A 24230-nucleotide genomic window follows, 5' to 3' on the forward strand; every position below is an offset into this window, starting at 1 on the left:
GCTCCAGTGCTGCTACCAGAAGCATTATTTATTTAACATAAAAATTGTAAAGATGAATCTGGACAGAAAAAATCCTCCCAGAATAATCTCAATTACCTATGGAATCAATGGGTATTCCCCACTTTCACTTCAGCCAAAAATTCTGTTCTACAGCCAAGGATATTGGCTTGCAGAACTTCCCTCAAATCTAACAGATCAAAGAAACTTGATTCCAGCAGATTAATACTTTTTGATACAAAACACTTCATTGAAATTCATACAGAATTCTGCAAATGTTCTCCTTTCTTAACACTACCTCAAAATGAGAGACATTTTCCCACCTGAGAGCATCTGATACAGCATTTTTCAGACTCTGTAACCTTCCCTTGGAAACTATTTCATGGCCCATGACTGTAAAAAAATGACAAAATTCTGTTCTGCACACCTCTCCACGCATGATGCATAATGCTAGGTTTGATCAGGAGTGATAAATCAGCTCATTTCTAGCCACACTGTTCAAAAAGATAAATCATTCAATACTGTATTGTAAGACTTGTTATTTCTTAGTTGTTTCCTGAGGATCTGCTTTATCTTACTGGTAAGAGAGAAGGTGGGAAGTAATCAATAACTCCAAGCACAGTGGCTTTGGACACAAGTGTCAGTAGATACATAATTAATCATTTAGGAACACTTCTTTGAAGATTAAATTAGGGCTGCTTGGGTATTTCTCATCATAATGCAACCACCCCTGCAAATTGATCACTGATGAACATGAAGACAGCTTCAGCATAAAATATCACTGGAGAAAACCCCTAGAACAGCAAAAATAGTTATATGTGTAAGTTCATAGATCTTCCTCCTCAAAGGCAGCTCTGTCTCTGTGGACTCATTCTCTCCAGGCAGATGCAGGTTTACATTCACTCTGCACAAAGCATTTTGTAAATAATTGTCACAGAGACTCTTAGACAATTATTGCAGCAATTATACTGCAAATAAAGCAGGAGGATGACAGTGACTAACCCAGTGCAAAGCCCTACAGGAGAAGAAAACATATTTTTATGCCTACCACCAGCTCCTCACACACACAGATTCCACAGCATGAGCACCTGCACACAGCTAACAGCCTATTTCTGAGGGGGGTTTTAAGGTGATACCACAAATTTGCAAAAGCTTTAGGAAGTCAGATTTTATGCTGTGATTGAATTTCCTTTAAAGTTGTATTTATAGTAAATACCTACTGCATTCCAGTATAAGGTTGCTACTCTGTTTGCTTAAAAATTAAACAAAATTAACTTTTTGACTCCTCAAGACAGGACAAATATCTCCATTTAGAGTCCAGTTTTAATAAAGAACCCACCCAGCTATCTGCTCAACAACATTAACCCACTTGGGTAACAAAATGTGCAGGGCACTTTGTTTAAAACAAAACAAGAGAATGTAAACAAAGTTATTTACACCTCTGAAGATGGGTAACATTTTTGTTCCACTATTAAACAACCACTCAAGAGTTTCATTGTTCAAGTGCACAGCCCAGAAACAACCCATGCACGGGGCAGTTCTGTTCTGCTGGAGAATTTTCCTTTCAGTCAGCACAGGCTGCTGAAGGGCCCCTTAGGTACAGGCTGGAGAGAGAATTTCTCTGCAGCCTTAACACACACCAGTTTCATCACTGAGAGCTACTAAAGGGATTCTCATCCCACCTGACTGCCCTGACATGTTGTAGGGAGCAGAGGAGCTGGTTAGTGAGTTAGTGAGCTGAACAAGAGGGATGTGAACCACAGACACCTCTGAATTCTCACACTTTACCACCTTCAATCTCCACTGCCTGTAACTATCACTAGAATCAACACACTGTGAGACCTACTAACAAACTCTTTTGGGAGCCCTAAAAATATTTAGTCATAAGGGCAAAAACATAATGAAGTTATTTATTCAGTCATGAAAACACATTTCTTGACAAATACCCTAAGCACACAAACTTTGCAACACCCCAGAGGTTCACAGCATCCCAGAGCCTTTATCTCATCCCAAACTGACCAGCACAGCAAAGGAACAGGACTGGAGCAGGAACAGCACAGACCACTTTGGTCTAACACCAAGCACAGCCATTACATGCCCAACAGAGCAGAGACAGTTCAAGTTTGGGACTACAAAACCAAGAGGGCCAAGACTGAAAAGTCCAGCTCTGCTTCTGCAGCTGCAGGGACAATTCACCTTTTGTGAACCCTCCCTCCCAGCAGATGGATAAACAAGCCCAGGAAGACAACACTCTGCAGCCTCTGCATTTTCTGAATGGAGAGCTGCTGCAATCTACTACAAACCTGTCTCATTAAATTATGTGCATAATAAAATAAACTGAATTAATCTAAATGATCTGTCTAGACCAGCAAATGAATTTCCAATTGTAACTGTATTTAAGGAAAGAAAAAAAAAAATCAAGTTTAAGTAAGCTTAGTCTATTCTTGTAACTTATTGATCCTGAAAATTAAGACACTATCTTTGTGTACTGAATCTACAATGCATTTTTAAAGAGTATAACTGAAAGTTATGGTAAGCCACATTTGACACAATCTAATTGCTTGTTTCTCTCCTGCAACTTGCTTTTACAAGCCTTTAAGGATACAAAGTAAATAATTACATCATCATACATTTGTCTGCACAGTAATTATTAAGATGCAAGGATTGAGATAATGAATTCTGGAATTCCAAGTTCTATGGTGATCTATTCCATAAAATAATAAAACCCAATTAAGATCTGCCATAAAGCATAACCTCTATTTTTTTTTGCAACAGCAAAAACATCAAAGTCCCTTATCTCCTAAGTGGCAGACACAGAGTGACCAATTTGTTCCTTGCTCCCACTTTCCAATTTATTCAGCTTGGAGAAGATACCCATGTGATCAGCTGCATATTTGCAAGCTCAGCAACAACACTCCAGTTCTTGAGCACTCCTAATTTAACACATATTCTTTGCACGCCTCATTTTGTGCATTTCTTCCAAGAATTGTAAGAACCAAACATTTTAGTTACTTCACAAAGAAGAGACTATAATCATTTTACAACATCATACGGTGTCAAATAACAGACATTTCTTATATTTCCATAAGACAGGTGACAAAATTGATGCTGAGTGAAGGACTAGAAAAATGGCACCTTGTAAACAGAAGGCCTATATATGAACAGCATGATGTAACATTGCATTTGTTCAAGGACAAGCTACTTCCAATATCAAAGCTAATAAATTATCTGCTTAAAAATTCAGCGTGCTTGCAGGCTAATCTTGCTTTCAAACAACAGCAAAAAAAAAAATTTATCTGAGTGGCACTACAAACAGTGATTTCAAAATATAGCCTTATCAAAGCAAAAAAAGCCTGATTGGGACGTTTTCCAGCCAACAGTAAGATAACAGAAAGCAAAGCTTTCCACCTTTGTTCTAGGTCAGCATATGTGAAGTTCACACAGTAGAATTCACAAGAAGAAAGACTGAAAGAAATACCAGTTTCAGTCATAAGACCTGCCAGCAAGTACCCCTCATGGAAAGCAGTAACAGTACTAAAAGTGACTTAAAGAAACCATCCAAGGGTGGAAACGATCTTCTGTGATCAGTTACCAAAAGATGTCAGCAAACAGGTAACAAATAACCACACTGCCTTTCAATATTGCATCAGCTGAAACCTTTAGCCCATCTAGTCCTTAACTGCCTCTAGGCACAGAGTTTGTTGTCTAATCACCACTTTCTATCTCAAACTTTTGCCTTTTGTTTCTCAGATTATTTTGGCATGGCTGCAGAGCCAGTTCTGGAGGGAAAATGCCATATTTTTTCCTGGACAGCAGACATCTCAGCATTTCCTTTTGAGGACTTCCTGAAGTTACAAGTTCATCACGAAGTGCTGTTGGTTCAGGAAAGCAACAACAAGAATCACTGCTGATCCTCTCCCAGACTGCCCTCAGCTTTCTGTCATGTGGTCAAACATGTGTATGGCTACACAAGTATTTTAAGAAAAAGCTGTGTTTACTGTAACTGAAAACCCAAGGGGTTATTCAGGGGGAAAATCAGCACTTGGAATTTCTTGCTTCCATGCTAGTTTAGCCAGTTCTCCTGGTCCCATCCCACGGCACAGCGCCTCATGTTTGGAAATGACCCAAGTCACTGCTTCCAGAAACTGCCCTGAGGTTTCAGAAGTCCCTGAGCACACTGGTGTAAAGTTTGTTAAGGTGATAACACATGTGGTTGCTCCCAGATGGCAACATGAATGTGGATCTATAGAACTTCAGAATGTTAAGCTGCAAAGACCAAATTTGTTTTCCCTTGCACACAAAGCTTTAGAAAAGGAAACACTGTGAGAAGAGTGGTGCAAATCAACACTGCAGATCCACCATGTGTCCTTTTTACTTTCCTGGAATCTCAAATGAAGACTATGTAATTTAGCTGAGAAAATTCACAGTAAATGGAAGAAGTATCTGCTTGTACTCAACAGGCTTTGGCAGATACTTCTGAGAGGAAACACAAAGTTATTGCACACATAAAAGCCAGGAGGTGATTTTGAAACTACATTTGAAATTCTGGCCTGCAAGTGCTGCACAGTAACAAACTGCTTCCAAAAAAAGTCCTGAATCCAAACACGCAGAGAGCACAAACATGACCAATAAGCAAATTAAATAAATGGTATCTTATACCTTTATTACCATGCAGAAGTTCTGGTGGCATGTTATTTAAAAAAAAGCCCTTTTTCCTGCTATTTTTCCCATCTTGCTTTTCTCCTTCTCTGTAAGAGAAACATCGAGTAGGTAACTGAAAAACAAAATTTAAAAAAAAGCCAACCCCAAATAAACCCCAACTGCTTCAGCTGTGACCTAAAAGGCCCCTTGAGGCTCCGCACTGTGCTGAAACCGAGCCCAGCACATTCCTCTGGGGAGCCGGGCGCCGTAGCCTCCTTTGCTCAACTACCCAGCTGCAAAAGCAATCGGGAAAATCTGGGAAAATCAGAAAAATCCCAAGGCTGGGGCTTCCGGGGCCGCACGGACCCGCAGCCCCTGCACAGCCACGTCCCGCAGAGCCCCGGGATGGGGGGGACGGGGCAGGGCTCGGCCGGGACGGGATCATGGCACCGGGGGGAATCACAGCACCGGGCACGGCTCCGCTGGGACGGGATCACGGCACCGGGCACGGCTCAGCACCGGCGGGAATCACGGCACCGAAGGGAATCAAGGCACCGGGCACGGCTCAGCACCGGGCAGGATTCACAGGACCGCGCACGGTTCTGCACAGGCACGGCTCAGCACCGGGTAGAATCACAGCACCGGCACGGCTCAGCACCTCAGCTCAGCGCTGCCCACGCTGCAGCACGGGCCTGCGGCCCGCAGCGCCCCGAAACACCCGGGCAGATCAAGGCCCCCCGGGCCGCCGGGACGGGAGAGAAGCGTTGGGGCAGCCGCTCCACCGCCCGCCCCCGCCGCACTGACAGCGCGGCCCGCGGCCCGCTGAGGACGGGACGGGACCCCCGAGACGGGCCCGAGCGGGGCTGTGGGGGCGCTGGGGCCGGCGAGGGGAGCGCAGGCCCGGGGGTAGCGGAACGCGGAGCGCAGCGCGGCGGCCCCGGGCCCGGCCCGCGGCGTTACCTGCACCGGCTCCAGCGACGGCACCGCGGACACCGAGGCGGAAGTGCGGCCCTGGCCGCGGCGGATTGACAGACACCTCCACCAATTGCAGAGCGCTGCCCGCCTCGCCGTTGCCAAGAAGACGAATCAGCTCGCAGTCCCTAGGCTGGGAGGCGGGGCGAATGCTAATGAGGCTTCGAGAATGACCGCCCCGGGCCGCGCCACCGCTGGGGAGACCGCTGGCCAATGGCGCTTGGGATATGCAAATGAGGGCGCGGCTATGCAGATGAGGCCGTACCGGCAGCCGCCGGGGCTCCCTCACCGAGTGAGCTCCCAGAGGATTTTGGGTCCCCCCGGGGAGGATGATCGCCTTGTTGCTGCTCTTACTTGTAGGACTTTTAGGACATTTGAACCAGAAGGTGATTCCACAGTGGAAACCTTGCTCGCTGTGACTTTGTAGGAAAATGTGGCATTCCCAAAGAAAGGTGGAAAAGTGCCTCCTCTTTCCATCAGTCTCCCGATGGTTTATCAGGGCAGGGGTCTCCAGCTGCAAATTTACTTGTAGATGTTGTAACTACAGGAGGGCCAATGTGAAAGCAAGCGGGTTTATGGGGTTACATAACCACAGGCCAGCATCCCTGTGGGTGCCAATTCCTTCATCCCATCGCCATCCTCCGCGCCCTGCCGCTCACAGCAGCTCAGCGACACCTCAAAACCACAGAGAAATGGTCCACGGAGCCATGTACGAGTATGGAATGGTAGGAGTGAAGGAGGGAGATGAGACACAAATTCTTATCCTCAAAATTATCTTTTCTTATTGTTGATTCAGCTCTCAGTGCAAAGCAAACAGAGGGAAGAGCAGATTAACTCTGCAGCTCGCTCATCAGAGGTGAATGCAGATGTTCTTTAACATCTGTATCCATCTTTAACAAGGGAATGGCTGCAAGGGCAGTGGGGAAAATCTGAAACAAAAATCATCAGGAAATCTGAACCAAAAACCTTCAGGAAATCTGAACCACCCCTTTGCTGCACAGCTGCCTCTGGCTATCCCCAAATGCTTTGGCTGCATGCTGTTGATTCTGGAGTGTTACTCACCCCCAAATGGGCTGGCAGCTCCTGGCCATCCGCCACGTGCTGACAATGTACCAGACACAAATTTCCTTGCTCTGGCACAAGTGTAAACATTTAATGAAATGCCCAGGGGGATTTCTCACACGCCTTGGGGCTGAGGAGTGTTTTGGGGTGGGCACAGCTGCATCCAAGGATGTCTCTTGGTTCTTCTCAGTTCAGTCTTGCCATACCCACATGTTATTTCACCCCTTCATTTACCCATCTTTAGGGAGTACAAATCTTGAGGACTAAAGGATAATTTGTATCATTCCAAATATGTTTATAAGGTTTTCCTGATTTGCCCAGAAATACATTTTTTTTACCTGTAAGCTCCAATTCAGCCACCCCTCTTGGATTGCTCAACCTTATAAGCCTCAACATGAAGCACAGAAATATTTCTGCTACAGCTTTTAAGCAAAGCCCCACAAACAGAAAGTAATCAGGAATTAAAATTATTATTATTTTCTGACAATGCAGGCCTTTGTCATGACTGAGCAGCTGATCTGGAAGAGTTCTCCAAAGGATCACAGCAAGACAAATCCACTGATTAGATGACCAAGATATATTGAATTTTTGTAGCTTTTCCTGGTCTTAATTGAAGGCATCCTTCTCCAGGCAAGTTTGTAAGCATTTCAGCTAGATTTCCATGCTTAGCAAAAATGAGGATAATTGACAATTTCTTCCTTTGTTAAATATTCATGGGCTATTCACTAGCAATCTAACTCCACAAACCCCCAAAACTGGACAGGGGGAAGAATTTAACTCTGTATTTGCCTCCCTTCTGCATTGGCATTGAGGGAGGAGAGCAGTTGCCTTCTAAAGGAGATGGCATGGAAATTTTGCCTTGTTGGCAAAGTTTTGCAATGTTAAACTAATTAAACAGGGGATTTACAGGGGAAAGTGTTGGGCAACTGTCTCAGGCATAGGTGTAACCATCAGCTCCACCTACAATCAACCCAAGTGCTTCCCTCCTGTGGAGAAACAGAATCCCGCTAGAAAACTGCTCCCAGCAAACCTTGCCACTGCTGCAGCTTTGGGAAGCCTAAATGGTGACACAAGGGCAGAATGGAAAACCAAAAAAACCTAGAGATGTTGCTGCAGAGACATTGCAAGGAGATGTGGCACGTTGCAGCAGAAATGCTGATTGTCAGCAGTGCATCCATCACCCCTTGAGACAAAGGCCTCTTCCCTCCTCCTCCTCCTCCAAATCTTCCAGCAGCCAAAGCAGTCCCTGAGTACCAACATGTTCAGGCAAGTTGTCCAGCTCTGGGAAGCTCTTTTTAGTCCTTGACTCCTTGCCAGGGAGTTTCAAAACCAAACCCATTTGTTTAGAAGGCTCCAGCATCTCCAGCTCGGTGCTCATGTCCCTCCTCCAGGCTGGAATTCCCAGCCCCTGCTCCTGCCCAGCCTCTCAGAGCCACAGCAGAGTCCTCACAGCTCTGTCCACATGCCCTTGGAAATGCTCCCAGCCCTCCTGGTCACCAACAGTTTCACCTTGGAGGAGTGAGGGGCTTGTCCACACTTGAGAGATTATTTGGATTGAGGAACAGTGTGAATTGAAAGCAGAATGGGAATCCCAAAATATCTCGGGGCAAAAAAGCCCCAAGTTATCAAAGCAGTTGATGGGAGGGTTTTCAAGGTCTCTGTCTTCCTGCATCCCCATATGAATGAGCCTGACACAGCTCTGCAAAATGGGAAACAATTTTGATTTTATGAAAAATTTTCCGTAATCCAAAAAATGAAGATTTCCTCCTGCAGTCTACCTCATTTTAAAAGACAGTAATTTTGAGTTCTATTGGCAGTAATAGATTGTTTTGAGCTGCTGGCACTGAAAAAGGGAAGATAGTGTGAAAAAGCTACAATCACAGAAATTTATTTAATATAAGAAAATATTAAAAAAGCAGACATTGGTAATACTGATAAGGCTGTAATGAAAAACGTGGTAATGCTGAGACCACATGAATTTTAACCAGTACCTCGAAGAAAAGCAATTCAAGAGAAAAAGGAACCCGTAAATAATGAGGAACATGGCAAAAGCTGAATAAGTAGAAATAGCCAGTCTGTTAAAAGGCTGAATAAGCATGTTCTTTGTAGTGGCATGGAAAGGAAAAGGCACAACAGCCTGTATCCTCCGCTTCAGTGATAATTTCCCTGGGAGCTGCTCCCATGCAGCTGAGGGCAATTCAGGGGCTGAGCCGCTTCCATTCGATATAAAATAAAGTTTTGAGAATCTCTGTGGTCAAAGTTGTGAAAGCTTAAAAACCTGAGAGTGCAAAGGGCTTTCTGCAGGAAGCCAGAAAGCTTATTAAAAACATCTTTTCTCACAAAGTCTAGACACAAGCACAGAATCACAGGATTGTCAAGGTTGGAAAGGACCTTTAGGTCACCAAATCCAACTGTCAGCATTAAAACATTTCCTCAAGTTCCATATCCACAGGGTTTTGGAATAGGTGATGTACCCTCTACTGAACCCTGAATTCTTCTAGTTCCCTGTGTGACTTCTGGTGCTGGAAAATCCTGTTCCTGGAGCTAAGTAGAGATGAGCAGGAGAATTTGCTCAGGATAAAAATATTTGGGCCAGAGTAGCTCACTTTCATATATCATCTTCCTTGGGATGGGAGTTCATGGGGGTTTTTGGATATTCATGGCAGGGAAAATGGGATAGATGAGATTTAACTCACAACTTCAATCCTTCACACACCTGTATAGGATTTGGGAAGCTCCTTAGGGGGATGCTGTGGAACCTGACTTTTAGGAACCCCCTCCCAATAAGGGCTGGTGCACGTGAGCTTCAGCCTGAGTTCCAGGAGCAGATCTGAAGAAACCTGATTTTACCAATGCCTATGCACCACTGCTGCCAGCTGATCTGTCTTCACTCAGTGATGCTTTATACACTAATAGGTGTTTATTTGTCAAACTTAGCCACAGAAGCATCTTATTTAGAATTAATTCCCACATGTGGGTTTAGATGCCTGTGAGGTGAGTGACCCCTGTACTCTTGGGACACATTTCCCTCTGTGGTGGCAGTGGATCAATCCAGCAGCTCATGTGAGGCTTCTTTCTGGAAACTCAAGTCAATAGAAGTTAATTATACTTATTGATGCAAGGTCAGAATTGACGTGGGAGTAAAATTTAACCTGAGTGCTTCCTTGGTAACTTCCCTGTGTCACCAGGATGTCATTCATAGAAGCAGCTGAGCAGGGTGGGTGTGCAGGGGCAGAGTGAAGGAAAACTCCTCACAGGCAACAGGAGAAGGGATACTTCCTTTTAGATATTCCCTTTGCCAGATTCCTACTGCCCAGGTTGGATGTTCCCAGTGTTGGCCAATTTAATCTCATTATTCACTAAATTCAATACTGTTGTTCCAGTAGCACAGCCTTTCCCCGAGGCAGCACCAGCTCCCTCTCCATTTTGCAGCTTTGGGGATGAAGGGACAGCAGTGAAATGTTGTCTGTGGCATGAACACGTATTTTCCAAGTGTTCCTGATGACATATCTGCACTGTGCCCTGCTGGCAGAGCTCGCAGCACAAAGAGAACTGCCCTGGCACCCAGGGTGCCACCTCCTCAGGATGCAGCAGAGAGCTCAGGCACCTACTGACCCCAGGAATGGGCTCAGCACAGTTCTGCCCTGCAATTTTGCAAAAAATCCCTGGATTTTAACCCTGTGACTTGTGACAACCAGCAACACCTACAAAAAAGGAAAAAACTGAAGAGCAGGAAAAAAGAAAAAAGCTCTGTGTAAAGCAGACTGCCAGCTGTGTTTACTAATACGGTATGGATTGGTTTAGCATGTAATTTTCTCTAGCTCAGTAAAATTAGCACCTTTGATCCAGCAAATATTTATATGCACATATTACTTGCTGGAATAGTCTCCTGTACTTTATAACAAAGTCCTGGCCACTTGTCCCTAGGCAACCACTTGAACAAATTAATTAGTAATTACAAATTCACACATATGCATCAAAACAAGATCCAGGTTAATCTTATGGTGCCTCTGTATTTTCTGTGCTTATAAATTAGCATCTCAACTTTCCCAAAATAAATTATACTAATCTACAGACTGGTTTTAAAAAGGTCTCATCCTGAAATTCCACCAAAAAAAAAAAAAAAGGTGATGAAGGAAATAAGATATTTGAGCATGAACAAAAAGAAAAAATCAGATCCTGTCCCAGATCCTGTCCCAGATGGAGTTGGGAAGTTTGGCTCTGGATCTGAAGGCTGCTACACAAGAAATCCCCGACAGGCAGACAAACTAATGTGCCTCCCTCGTCAGCTTCTGTGTCAGCTACAGCTGACTCTATTTACTTTTTGCCCAGAGAAGGAACTGGGAGCAGAAGGAAAAGAAGAGAAACCTTCATTGATATTCACAATGCTTTCTTACATGATCAGCATTATTTTTGTCCAGGAAGCTCTTTCAGAAAATAGGAGAAAACAAGTGATGAGGTGGAAGAATGGCTGTCAGAGGGAAAGAAAGGACCCTGTTGTGGAGTAAGGAGTTTGTTTTATTTTGTATTAAAGTACCATGAATAATTTTGGTTTCTGTTTGTATATTGGGTATCAGAAGAATGAGGTGGACTCAGTCTGAAAAAACTGACTTTTTTACCATAACTAATTTAAATGTCAAATCAGACATCTCTAACAGTGAAGGCAGCTTGGTGGAAATTGCAGCTCACCCTGATGGCAAAAATCCCCCCTTGTCCTCATTTCCATGCAGAATAAAGGATGTCCTGAACCCAAAGCACAGCCCTGCTCTGGAGCAGGGGTGCAGATCCAGGCACTGAGCTTTGGCAGGGCAACTCCTGCCCGGGGTCTGCCGGGCTGGGCTGGCCATGCCAGAGCCCCATGGCAGCAGGAAAGAGCCCTGCCAGCTGGCAAACTGCTCAGCCTCCCAGCAGCAAGGGACCTTCTGCCTGCAGCACTGCCCAGGGCCCCTTCCACATTTCCATGGCTTCCTGTCCTAGGGATGGGAGCCTGGAAGGAGGAGAAGCTGCTTTACCTGTGCACAGCTGCTCTGGATGCCAAGCACAGTTGCATTTCTCCAGCCCTGCCATTCTGAAGGGGAATTTGCAGGTCCTCTCTCCTCCCTTACACCGAGTCAGGGTTTCTCCCTGGCTGACAGAGCTCAGTTTTGGCTCCAAGCACGGCATTTACACTGCTGGGAAAAATGTCCAAGAAGGCACAAGTGACAGGAAACTTCTAATTGACCATGGTGTGATTCATTGGGAGGCTCACACTCTCTGAGTTAAAACAGCATCACTAAAAAAGAGAAATCACTGAAACCCCCAGGCTGTCTGGCTATCAAGTGTCCCAGGAGCCTTGATGTGCTGCTGTGGGATGGCCAGGGCTGTTTGCTGCAGTGCAGCTGGGCTGGAGCTGCTGCAGCCCCTCACATCAGCTCCAGCAGGGTCCAGCAATGGCTCTCCAGATGCAGCCAGATGTTTTTTGGAAGTGGCTTTGCACAGGTGAGGAACAGCAGCCCTTCTGTGGGAGCATGGAGGCAGAAGGAGTGAAGACTGAGGCAGGAAGGAGTGGGGTGAGGAAGGAATCAATGAGCCTCACATATCTCCTCAGATTAGTCATAGAATCATAGGATTTCCTCAGATTAGTCATTGAATTATAGCATAGTTTGGGGTAGAAGTTTTGGTCTGTTCCCCCTGCAATAAGCTTGAAGTAAACCAGGTTGTTCAGAGCCCTGTCCAACCTCACCTTGAACACTTCCAGGGATGGGACATCCATCACTTCTCTGGACAACTTGTTCTGGTATTTTACCATGCTCACTGTAGTTTTTTTCCCTAATATCTACACTGAATCAGTCTTTTTTTAGTTTCAAAGCATCACCCACCCTTGGCAGTGCTCAGATCAGCCCTGGGAGTTCTTCTAACCTGGAGAGGGATGCCTGGAGCAGTCCTATGCCAAGAGAGGAGACACAAGTGCCCTTTCAGCCAGAGTGGACTTTAACAGGTTTTTAGCAGAAAAAAAACATTATCTCATCACAAGAGCAGCCTTGTGAGGCTTCACATGCTCTCAGGCAAACAGAGGTGGAAGGACTTTTTCCTCTCTTTTGTGTGTGCAGCCGCTATTTGATGTAAATGTACTCACCAGAAATTGAATAACTCCCACACCAGTAATTTTATCCCCATCCAACATTTAAATTATGAACGCAACAATCTGCAGCACCACGACTCACAAGGCAAGGCTAGAATTCCCCAGGCAAGAAAAGTCTATTTTTAGATCTTTGCAGCTGAGATTTTTACAAGATGTAGAAATTTGCTCCCTCCTGCTGCCTCAGGGGTTAATTTTGTGCAAAGTTTCAGGGTTTTGTTTTTCTGTCGTTCAGGGGGTCAAACCTGAAACCAGCAAAACAAACAAGCTGCTTTGGGGGGAAGGAGTGCAAGAAGAAATCCCTGTGTTCTGTCTGGGCCAGGGATTGCCTAACAGGGTTACTCTGAGGCACAGAAGTGATGAAATTGCTTTTTCCTCTGAGAACATCCTCTGGCTGGGCTGGAACCTGGCTCAGGAGTGGTTGTGTTCTCCCTGAGCAGGGGCTGTGCTGGAATCATTCCATCATTAGTCCATGTAGCTGGCAGCAGTTTCACAGAAGATGCTCCTGACTCATATTTGCAAATGGCATTTAAAATCTTGTGTTATTTTCTTCACTACGTTTCTTAAGGGTTTGGTTTTGGGTTTTTTTTATCTATTTCAGGGACTTGGTTATTACTTGTTTTCTTCTCTCTGTGGCACCAAGGAGAGACCAAAGCAGTGCAAAACTCTTGTTTCCCTCTGTGTGTGGCAATAGCAGAAAATGAATGAGAGAGAGAAGGATCAGATGCACCCCAATAATCAGAAGCTCCATTCTGCTGGGCCCCATGAGGGATCTGTGTCATCCAGAGCATGGAGGCAGCTCTGGTTCAGGCTGAGCCACTCAGGGTTTCATCACTTTTTGTGTCACATAAAGGCATTTATCAGCAGGGCTCATAATAACTGATGGATGAGATGTGGTGCTCCTTCCAAATCAGGACCTTAGGGAAATGTTCTCCATGCCAAGCTCTGTCTGGAATTACAGCCTGGTGAGAAATCCCAGCCCTGGCACTCTCTTCCCTTGACAAATCTCCCCACTGCCATTTCTTGATCAAAGGCTTCCAAAATGGGAGCTCCAACACCACCTTGCCTGCCCAAACCCAGCTGAGTGGCTGCTTGGTGGCAAGAGTTAAACACAGTTATTTTGCCTCTGAATATCATCTGTGGGCCATGTAGAGAAAAAAATGCTAAACCTCTGCCTCCCATGCCCTATGAAAGGCTCCAGCAGAGTAGGTGGACATTAATTTCCTCTCCTCTGCAAAGTAATGCACTGCTTTCCCTGATGTCATCAGGCTTTGGTTCTGCTTAAGGAAAAAAAAAAATTTAAAAAAAATTGTGGCAAATGGAGATGCAATTCTTTTCAAACATTGTCTTTTTGAGAGGTAACAGCAACAAAAATTGCGTGAAGATCAAAGAGAAAAGAGGCTGTGCTCAAGAATAACTCAAAAATAATATGGGGCAGTTGCTGAGCAACTCTCCAATGCAAAGTATTGCTATTTTCTGGTCCCTTCCCCCATCTGCACAAGGGGGATGGTGTCTAGTGCTGGTCAAAGAAAAGGTCTGTGTGATTGCCTGGGTACAATTAGATCTAAGGTCTTTGCAAACAGCTCCTATCAATCAGCCTCGAGCCATTGATCTTACATCTGAAGCACTTATTGAAAAATAAATTATGGTTTTTTTGATCTAATCCACTATTAAGGATTCCTTTCTTCCCTTTTGAGGCTGGGTAAATAAAATTCTTCCATCAGAACTTGCTTAATAATTATGCTGGACACACAGCAGACCAAATCTTGAGGGTGAAGCAAAGCGAGGACTCAGAAGCTAAAGGCTGATTTCTTTTTCTCTGGTCTTTTCTTTTTTTGTTGGAAGAGCTATTCTCTAACCAGGCATTGCACAGTGCTAAATGCATTCCAATAATCAGGGTATTGTCTGTTATCTGCCTCGAGCTGAACTGCACATGTGCCACAGGGATCTGCCTGCTGCACAGTGGTACCCTGGGCTGCACCTTTCTCCTCCCACTGTGGGTCTGTTCTAGTCCTGCTTTTGTGCAGCTGCTGCCACTTGCTTCCAGATGCAAAAGTGCTTTTTTTCCTCTAGGAGGGATAGTCAGGATCCATCCATGGGGATCCTCCAGCATCCAGATTGCACTGAGACCATCAGATGGAGGGGTAGATGCCATGAAAACTCCACAGCAGGGCTGGGACACAGCTCAGGTGGTCACCATCCCTCTCTCCTGCTGGGGTCTCTGGGGAGATGTTGAGATCTCTGATAACCATGGCAATATATTGTCATCTCATTTTGTGACAGAAAGGAATAAATTCCTGAGCTCCAGCCTAGCCTGCACTTTTCCATCTCCCCCTTTTCCATCTCCCTCTCCAGCAGGGCAGGATGGAGAGGTGACTCAACGCCACACAGTGCACCCCAGGGGGAAGGGTCCCTGTGAGCATCCTGGGAGTGGGGTCAGCCCTGCCCAACTCTTCTTCCCAGGGCTGGACCTGAGGCAGAGCAGATGCTTGACCCACAGCACCATCAGTGTGACAAGGCTTGCCCTGCTATTTCCCAGTGTGGTTTTTTTCCAATACCCCTTTGAAAGCAGTGCAGCCAGCTCAGCTCTGCCTCTTGGATGCTGGTAGGCTGCCACCCTTTAATTAAGCCTGCTGTTATGTCTAATGCTGGTGGCAGCATTTCAGGGCACCAGCACAGAGGCTGTGGGAGTGGGAGCAGGAGATGAGGTGGCTGCAGAGCTGTGTGGTGACTTGGATGTTCAGGATAACATGCCAAAGTAAGAGTGTTGATTTTATCCTCCTCGCTGGTCAGATCAGCTCCTGAGCACAGATCCAGCCAGGCCACAGAAAAACTCCTTTTCCTGCAGGGAAGAGGGCAGCTCAGAGCAGAGAGCATTGGTCTGAAGTCCCACCCCTCTCTCTGTGGAACAAATGTGGCACAGAGATCTCTCTGGAATTCCCTGGTACCCAGCTGTGTGTCCCCAGCCTGGAGCCAGCTCAGCAGGCTCCACACTGCACTGGCCCACAGCCTGAGCACAGGTAAATGGGGCCTGAGCTTCCAGCCCAGGTGACAGGAGCAGGGACTGAGGAAGGGACAGCTTTAGCATCTCCCCCTGTGCTGCAGACCAGACTGCAGGTAAAGTCTGAGAGTTTTCCCTCCACTTCTGGCTGCTCCACACAGAGCAGCTCAAATTCATCTTGTCCCCCACCATGTGCATCAACAAAGCGAGTTGTGGCCAAGTACATCTCACTGCTACTGAGCCTCTTTGCTGCAAGCCATGGCTTGACTTCAGTGCATTCTTCAGCCTCACTCCTCCTCACACAACTCCCAAGAGCACAGCTCTGTTCCCTGCTCTCCTCTCCAGGCAGCTGCTGCTGTTGTGCAACCCCAGGACTGAATTTCAATGCAATGACCGTGCACAGGACAGGATGTGAGACACAGCCAGGAGGGTGCAACCCCAAATCCATGTCCCTGCAGCTCCCTGTCCCCACAGCCAGCCGTGCATGCTTTGGAAAATCAACCTGTTGGGATGCTGAGTGGGATGTGGGACTCTGCCACCACCAAGTGATCAGAGAAAAGAAGAGAGCAGCCTGCTCATGGCAGCACTTGTACAACCTCAGACTGGAGCCCAGCACCCTGAGATTTGTATTCTGCCTCCTGATCTCCAGCAGCTGTGCCCTGCTGCCCCTCCCGATCCCCATCAGGGCCGTTCATCACTCCCCAGCCCCAGGAGGCTGAGCTGCTCTGCTCTGCTCGCAGATAACGCCACGGGCACAGCCGTGCTGCAATTAAACACTGCGGTCCTATGCTAATGAGGAGCAGGAACAGAATGCACAATGGCAGAGAGTTACAGGCCAGCAGTTACAGACACAACCTTCCCTCTTCCTTGTCCTTGCACTGTTTTTTCCACTATTCCACACTTGCTGAGAGCCTGACACAGCAACCAGAGCTCTGAAGATGATGAGCAGAGTAATAAAAAAGCTCTTTGAAGCACGGCCCTGAAGCTGCACAAGCCCTGATCATCCCTTCATGTTTCTGCAGCCCTGCTGGCCGGGGCAGCGAGGAGGAGGTGCACTTCAGGTGGTCTGAACTGCTAAAAGTAGTGTCATTAAAAAACCCCAACTTAACCAGGATAATTGAATTAAAGGAATATTGTGGAATATTTCCTGCTTGTTTTCAAGAGGACTTGTGCTTGTTAAAACCTTTTGAAATCCAGCTGCTGCAAATAGCAGCTCATGTGCTTTCCCAATTGTTTCACCTTTCTTACTCAATACCCAGTATCTATTTAGGAACTGTTTTCAAAACATTGTGCACTTTGCACAATTAATTTGGGGAAGTCTGTGGTGTGTCCCAATGCTCAAAAAAGTGCTGTGACAAGCTGAGGAGACCACATGTATAAAGTCAACCTATAGAAACAAATAATCACATTTTTGTACATGCAATCTCTGGCAGGATTGCTTAGAAATCGTGAAGAGTTCTAAAACAATGCCATAATATTCTTAAATGCCAGATGTCACATGAAATATTATTCAGAATCACTTCTCTCTCCTTCCCAACCTGCCTGCAAACAAGTGGGATCAGCACAGCCTGGCCGTGGGTGCTGGGAGCAGCATCAGCTGTGAGTGGTGCATTATTAACAACTGGAATTATTAACTCTGTTTCAGAAAGCTGATCTGTGCCTCTACACTCAGTCGTTTGCAAAATTATTTGGAAAATTAATCTTGCACCTGATCCTTCCCTTTTTTAATGAACCATGTCGTGCTGTCAGACAATCCTGATGGACAGCATAAAGCAAGGGAAGAGAAAAGGGAAAATAGCACCTGAAAAGGGAAATAGCACCTGAAATGACAGGCAGAGCCTTTCCCACAAAGCACCTCACTCACAGAGTTAAAGCAGAGCAGAGCAAGGGGAGATTAAAAGAGAAGCTGCACCATGGGAGGGGTGGCAGTGTGGTGGGACCTGGGCCCCTGTGGGGAAGGTGAATACCCCATTTCTCACCTACTGCCAAAACTTTTAGCCACCAGGAAGATGCTGATGGTACCTGGCTGCAGTTTTGTCCCCTCCTCTATTCCCAGTTGCCCTGGCTCTGCTTTTCCAGCCACAGCTCCAGGAGAACCTCTCTGTCCATGGGGCATCGTTGCTTTTTGTGTCCTTCAACATCTGGTTGGAAGGTAGGAAAACTCCCTCTTTGCAGTGACCAGAGACACCCCTGGGCTCCAGGGGAGCTGTGTAACCTCTGGAACCCTTGGCATCCTCACTCCATGCTCAGGGCTGCGTCTCATTCCTATTTTTGCTTCTCCTCTCTTTTCCCAAGCAAATTACTGAGGCATCCTCCACCCACCAAGCACCAACCCAGCCTTCATCACATAATACTGCCTGCAAAAGACAGGGATTTTTGTGTGGTTGACATTCATTTACAAGCTTCACAGTGCCTTCTAGGCCCTGGGAAAGAAAGGAAAGAGACAGGTGGGAATGATTTCGTGCTTCCCTGCCCTGCTAGCGTGATGTTTCTCACTCTCCACAGGGAGGAGATGTGTGTGAAGCAAAAGGGTAAGAGGAGTTTCTGTGGCTGCTGGTTTTGGGATAAGCAGGTATAGTTTGTCATGCAGCCTAAAAGGAGATCTGACTTCTACACCCCCCAAATTCTTTCTTCTCTACTCTCTGAGCCTACACCATGCAGGAAATTCACTGCCTGACCATCATCCTCTGGAGGTGTTGGATCTGAGCAGTGATCCTGCTGGGCTGAGGCAGAGAACAACCAGGGGGATGACAGCAAGCACCCTTCAGAAGGATGGCCCAGCACCTGCACATCTTGTTTTGCTACAGCTCCTGTGTTATTCAGACCCTTCGATGACACTGAAAATGATTAATGTTCCTTGTCCTCACCTCCTCCGTCCAGCACGGCTGCACTCTGGTTAAACAGAGGTCAGAACCAGCAGGACATGATTACTCACTAGAGAGGGAAGGACTTTCAGTTCTTCTTTTCCCCTTTTTTTTTGTTCCAGGATGGTCTGAACTCAGATCACAGCAGCTGTGACATCCAGTGGCAGCTCTGTAGTGTTTGTAGTCCCCCAAGGCAGCTTACCAAGACAGCTTTCAGGGCTCAGTAGAGCCCTCTCATCATCACAGTCAGGCAAAGGAGAACCCTGTTACTTACAGCCACAGCAAACTCCCTCTCTTCAGGCCAGAAGCCTCAGCAAAGCCCAGGGAGGCTGATGAGATGGATTTATTTGCTAAAACCCTGTTTGCTGCAAGCCAGACCAATAAAGAGACCTGCTGGAGTTCTCAGCTCTCCAGAGCTGTGTCTGTGTCCAAACAGACCCAGGAGGGCTCTGTTTCCTTTTCCCTGTACTATCTTTACACAAATCTGACTCAAAATGATTTTTCTACAGGTCAAACTAGCTTCAGCAACACAGCTTGGAAGGGGAAGACAGTAGATAACAGAAAGTTGTTACAGAAACATCCTGAGCATCATTGCAGCTTTGCCTGTAGTGAGCTGATGCTTCCTAAATCTTCATCTTCCTCCTGTCACTGTCCCTTTTCACTCCTCTTCCCCATGCCTTTGTAGTTGGATGCCTGACATACTCTGTTGGTCTCTGCTGCCTTATAATGAACATCAAAAGAATGAAAAGATGATGAATTGGAGATCAGGACCCAGAGCAATCATTAATAGAAGGGAATGCATTAGGCACACCATAGCTCTGTAGGAAATACATTCTCCATCTGCCTTTGCTACAGATCCAAGGGCAGGCTTGGCATTGTCTCAAGCAGACAGAGATGGGGTTGAGACATGGTTTTTTGTGAGAAAAGCCAGGAGTCAGGGAAAATCCTTGTACAGGTGAAGGTCTTTCTGAATTAGAGTGATCTGGAGAATGTGGGTCAGGCTTTGGAAGGCAACGGGCAGGCATGGGGAGCAGAATTCAAACCAGGGAGCTGAACAGAATCCCCTTCAAAAATGGAGAAGTGGTCACAGTGGCTGACAGGGGTGAGACAGGGAACTTGGCAGAGGTGGCAAGGGCTGGAAGGACAGAGGGATGTGTTGCCCTCTCCCTAGGAAAGGCACCTTTCTCTGGAGAAAATGCCCTTGATAACTGACACTTCAGTGTTGGATCCTAAACCTTGAGAGAGCTTTTAGAGACACAAACACCTGAAATTCCTGCCTGAAATGGCAGCATCTCCAGAGAGATAACAGAGATGGTGAAGGAGTGCTGCCTGGCCAGATGCTGCTACATCATTTCACAGGAGCCACTGGAGAGGGGGAGAATAACAACAAGCTTCAGACCCTCTTGGCTAGACACTGCCCAGAACTAATTTTCATTATCACAGAAGCCAAATGGCCAAATAAACAAAATAAAGTTAGCTAGACTGTTGATTCTCCTAATCTCAGACACAGGGATTTGTTTGCCCTCTGCTCTCCAGAGAAATGTGTTTCCCTCTATTTCATATTGCTCATACAACCACATCTGCTTGGGGAAGAAGTGTCATACAGAAAATACAAGCTTTGGCTTAAATCCCTCAAATACTGTGCCTGAAGGACCCTCCAGCTGTAAGACAGCTGATGGGAGCCTCTGGGGACAGCTTCTGCTCTCAACTGCCCTGGCATGACTCAGAAGAAACTCTTCTGGTCCAGTTAAGTTGGGCAGAGACAAGAGCAAAGTTGTCTATGTTTGTGTGTGGAAGGGGTCTGGTGACCCCAGGGCTCCATCATCCTCCCTGATGTACACAAAGAATTGATGGATTTGCATCTTTGTAAGGGGAAAGAGAACTGGGCCCATGTTGAGCAGCAATAATGAATTAAACTGAATTAAATTTTGATACATATTAGAGATATGTTAGTTACTATATAAAGCAATATACTTAATTAGCCCAGGAAGTCTGTTAAATATTACATGAGGTTACCAATGAGTTCCTGCAGGAAGCAAGCGAGCTGACATTTGTAGTTCTCCTCACATGAGAACCTGGTGGTAGCTCTGGAGATATCCATGGACTCCACAAATGGGTTTAACCCTCCCCCTCTCATTGCTTAGTGACCTGAAGTTTTATGAAGTCTGATGGAGTGCAAAGGAGCCCACTGTGCCACAGCTTGCACCACGGCCCAGAGAAACCCAGCTCATTTCTCCACAGCTGCTCTGTTTTCCATCTGCCTGGGAACAGAAGTGGCTTTGATTAGAAATGTTTTAGTCCTTCCCAAATCTCTTTTTCTCACTCCTAACCCACACCGTTCTCTGCCACTGAGAGAATTAGAAACAAAGGCCAGCCTTGCCTCTTAAACCACTGCCTGATGGAGTAGCAAATTTAATGGATACTTTTTCAACAGAGCTTTAACATTCACTCCTCCATGTGGCAAAATACTTCCAGCATGGTTGGTAGCAGCTGCACATGGATTTCACATCTTCATATTCAGACCCTGCTGTCTCTCTCTGCAAACATCTATCAGTCTGAACAGCAGCTGCCAACTCAGTCCAGGCTGACAGATGTAGGATGACTTCTGCTTCCATTCCCCACTGTGCTCTGAAATTCTCATTTTGAAATACAATACTGAATTGGCCCTGACAAGAGTCAGGTGTTAACTCTGATCAGACAGTTACTTCATTACTAATGGCATTACTCATCCTGCTCTGCTTTGTTTTCCTCCCCCAAACTCAGCATTTCCCTGCTCACAAAAGTGCTGTTGGATAGAACAAGGATAGAAATGTGACTTTTTGAGGTGACAAGGCGATTTGTAATCTTAAGGAGCTCGTTCCCAAGAAGCCAAAAGCACTCATGGCAGTTTGAGACAGGTCCAACTATGAAAAGTCTCCCTGTAGTAAAGAATGCATTTTTTAACACTTTGGGAGTTTGGATTTGCAGGTTGCAGCTGGGAATGGAGAGAAAGAACAAAGGAAGGAGAGGAAAGAAGGAAGGAAAAGAAAGAAGTGAAAAGGTACAGGACATGTTTTGAGTGCAGGTGAACACACACTGTGCCCAGATGGGGACAATTCCCCTCCAGAATTTGTGATACTTCTCAGGGACATGGTGGCTTTGTGCCATTTAGAGCTCTCAGCATGTGTTGCTTTGGGAGTGGATTTTAGTTTCTCCCACCTTTCTGAAAGCTGGCTCACAGGTTATTTCTTAGTTATATTTCTTATTTATTTCTTAGGTTATTTCTTAGCATTTTCAAGGATTATTCTGGTCAGCATTGTCTTTGACATCAAGCTCACTCAATTTTGTCCCCTGCAGCATGGTAAGGAAGGGACCTCCTGCCAGCAGCAGAAGCTGTTTTGACGCCTGGCTGAGCTGGTGAAGCACATCCAGTGACTGATTTCATCATGTCCCAGCCAGGTTTGGATTGCCATGCTGGTTTTCAGTCCTAATAGCTCCCCAAGCTTTGACAGACAAGTTGTTGTTGGGTTTGTTTTTAAGAGAAATATATATCAAAGAGTAACATTTCACTGCAAAGGCATCTCCAGCATGAGAAATGCTCCCCTGGCATTTTCTGTGTCTTACTCGTTGGTGCAATGTGTGAAATATTTATCCTGAGGGTTTGTGCTGTATCTTGGGGGTCTGGCAAAGCAGGGGCTGAAGGGCTCCTTGAAGATTTTGCCCTCAGCCAATTTGGAATCTCTTTTCTCTGCCACACTGCCCTTCTATTCATCCATGTGTGCTGGTAACTTGTGAGGGGATCTTTAAAAAGGGAATTTTCCAAACAGAATAAACATGTCCCATGATGAAAGGCAGAAGAAAAGGAAATAAAACAAAAGTTTCATAGTCACAGATACTTGTGTGAATGCCAGAGGATTTTCAACCCTCATCAACACAAAGAGATTTTTTAATAATCTCTTTCTTTAAAGTTTGTTTCAGAGACAAACTGGCTCCATGGGACAGAAGTAAGCAATGGAAAAACCAGAACTTGTGCAAATCCTCCTAGTCCTAGGTTTATAGAGAGCTATCTGTGGACATGATGGTGCAGACAAGAGAAGACCTTTTGACTGTGAGGGCAGTCTGGAGGGCAGCTGGAACAGGTTTATCTGGAGGGGTTATGGAGTCTTCATTCCTGGAGATATTCAAACCCCAACCAGACAAAGCCCTGAGCAACCTGCTGTACCTGACCCTGCTTCAGCAAAGGAGTTGGCCTGGAAAATCTCAAGAGGTCCCTTCCAGCCTGAACCATCCTTTGATCTGCCACCCCCAGCTCCTGCTGCTCAGGCACAACCTCAGACCAAACAGAAATGAGGCTCAGGAGAGCCTGGGGCTGAGCTACAGCTCAGACCATCCAGAAAGGCTCTGCTGTACACATCCACAGGGATTGAGAGTGGTCAGGAGGTCTCCCTGCCCATGGCCTGATGCACGGTGGTCAGAACACCCCATGTGAACTTATATAAGCACTTATGAGCACAAGGGGTACCTACACATGGCATATGTACTGTGTAAGCCAGCTCCAAACGTGAGCTGTCAGACCATCTGCTTTCATGTCTGAGTGTGCTCTGCTTTAACTACAGCTTGTGTGATTTCCTTTCCTGAAATGTATTAGAAATACACTTGACCTGTCTGCTGAAGCAAGAGAGAAACATCAGGATCAGGAAACCTGTAATCTGAGCTCTATCACCTCTTATTTATCCAACAATCCTAGAAATTTACTCTAGTTAAAAAATAACTGTGATTTGTCCACATTGTATTGTATCAGTTTATAAATTATATTAGGTTCAAAGTAGGGGGCTTGCTTTCTGTCCAGGTGGTGAAAATTCTGAATAATGGCTGACAGCTAACAAACAGCAAACTGCTCCTGGGGATAGGAGCTGCGCAGCACACACCCCATCGTTTGGAATCTGTAAACATTTCAGTGAACACTAATGCTTGACTGAGTGGCTGGAGATCACACATAACACCAGATCACAAACAGTGAAAGTGGTTCGTGGGTTCATTAAACCCCCCGGGCGTCAAAAAAAATTAAAAAAAAAACTCTCTCTCCATCACCTCTGTGCTGATCGGCATAAAATTCACGTCCTGTCTGCTGGGCTGTGGTGCAATCCTGGCCCGGGCAGGGTGGTTAGGTGGGTGGTTAGGTCTGATCCCCCTTGGAGCAGTGCTGAAGCGCGCACCAAGCACCTCCAGCCGGGAGTTCTGGCACGCCGCATCCTCCGCGCTCCCACCCGCGGCTCCACGAGCGCACAGTGACATCCTCTGTCGGGATGCGGCAGCAGCCGAGCCTCAGCCATCCATGGAGACACCGGCTTGGGGACACCTGTGCCCCCGAGGAGGGGGACACACGTGCCGGGCAGCTGCCGGCTCATTGTGCGCCCAGCTGGGAAACGCCAGCCCAGCTCTGAGCGCGGAGCCAGCGCGCTGTCCCAGGGCTGGGCACGCTAAGGGACAGGGTGAGGCTGGCTCCTGCTGAGGCCACCCTTTGGTGGGTGCCACAGCGGCCACACCCTGCGGGAGTGCTGAGAAGTGCTCGGCTCTGCCGGCTCCAAACGATTTA

At 46.4% G+C, this 24230-nt stretch overlaps 1 protein-coding gene across 3 annotated transcripts in view; it reads right to left on the minus strand.

The window, feature by feature from the left end:
- OSBPL2 (oxysterol binding protein like 2) overlaps positions 1 to 5740 on the minus strand; it is a 33204-nt gene extending 27464 nt beyond the window's left edge. The window contains exons 1-2 of one of the 3 annotated variants that reach the window (XM_059862392.1): positions 5599 to 5740; positions 4657 to 4745 (exon numbers count right to left, since the gene is read on the minus strand). The gene's annotated coding sequence lies outside the window, so the exon portion shown is untranslated. The remainder of the gene's footprint in view (positions 1 to 4656; positions 4746 to 5598) is intronic. The other 2 variants (XM_059862390.1, XM_059862391.1) reach the window with 2 other exon arrangements.
- Positions 5741 to 24230: the final 18490 nt, after the last annotated feature.

This window comes from Haemorhous mexicanus, chromosome 18 (genome assembly GCF_027477595.1).
Source record: "Haemorhous mexicanus isolate bHaeMex1 chromosome 18, bHaeMex1.pri, whole genome shotgun sequence".
NCBI classification, from domain to species: domain Eukaryota; kingdom Metazoa; phylum Chordata; class Aves; order Passeriformes; family Fringillidae; genus Haemorhous; species Haemorhous mexicanus.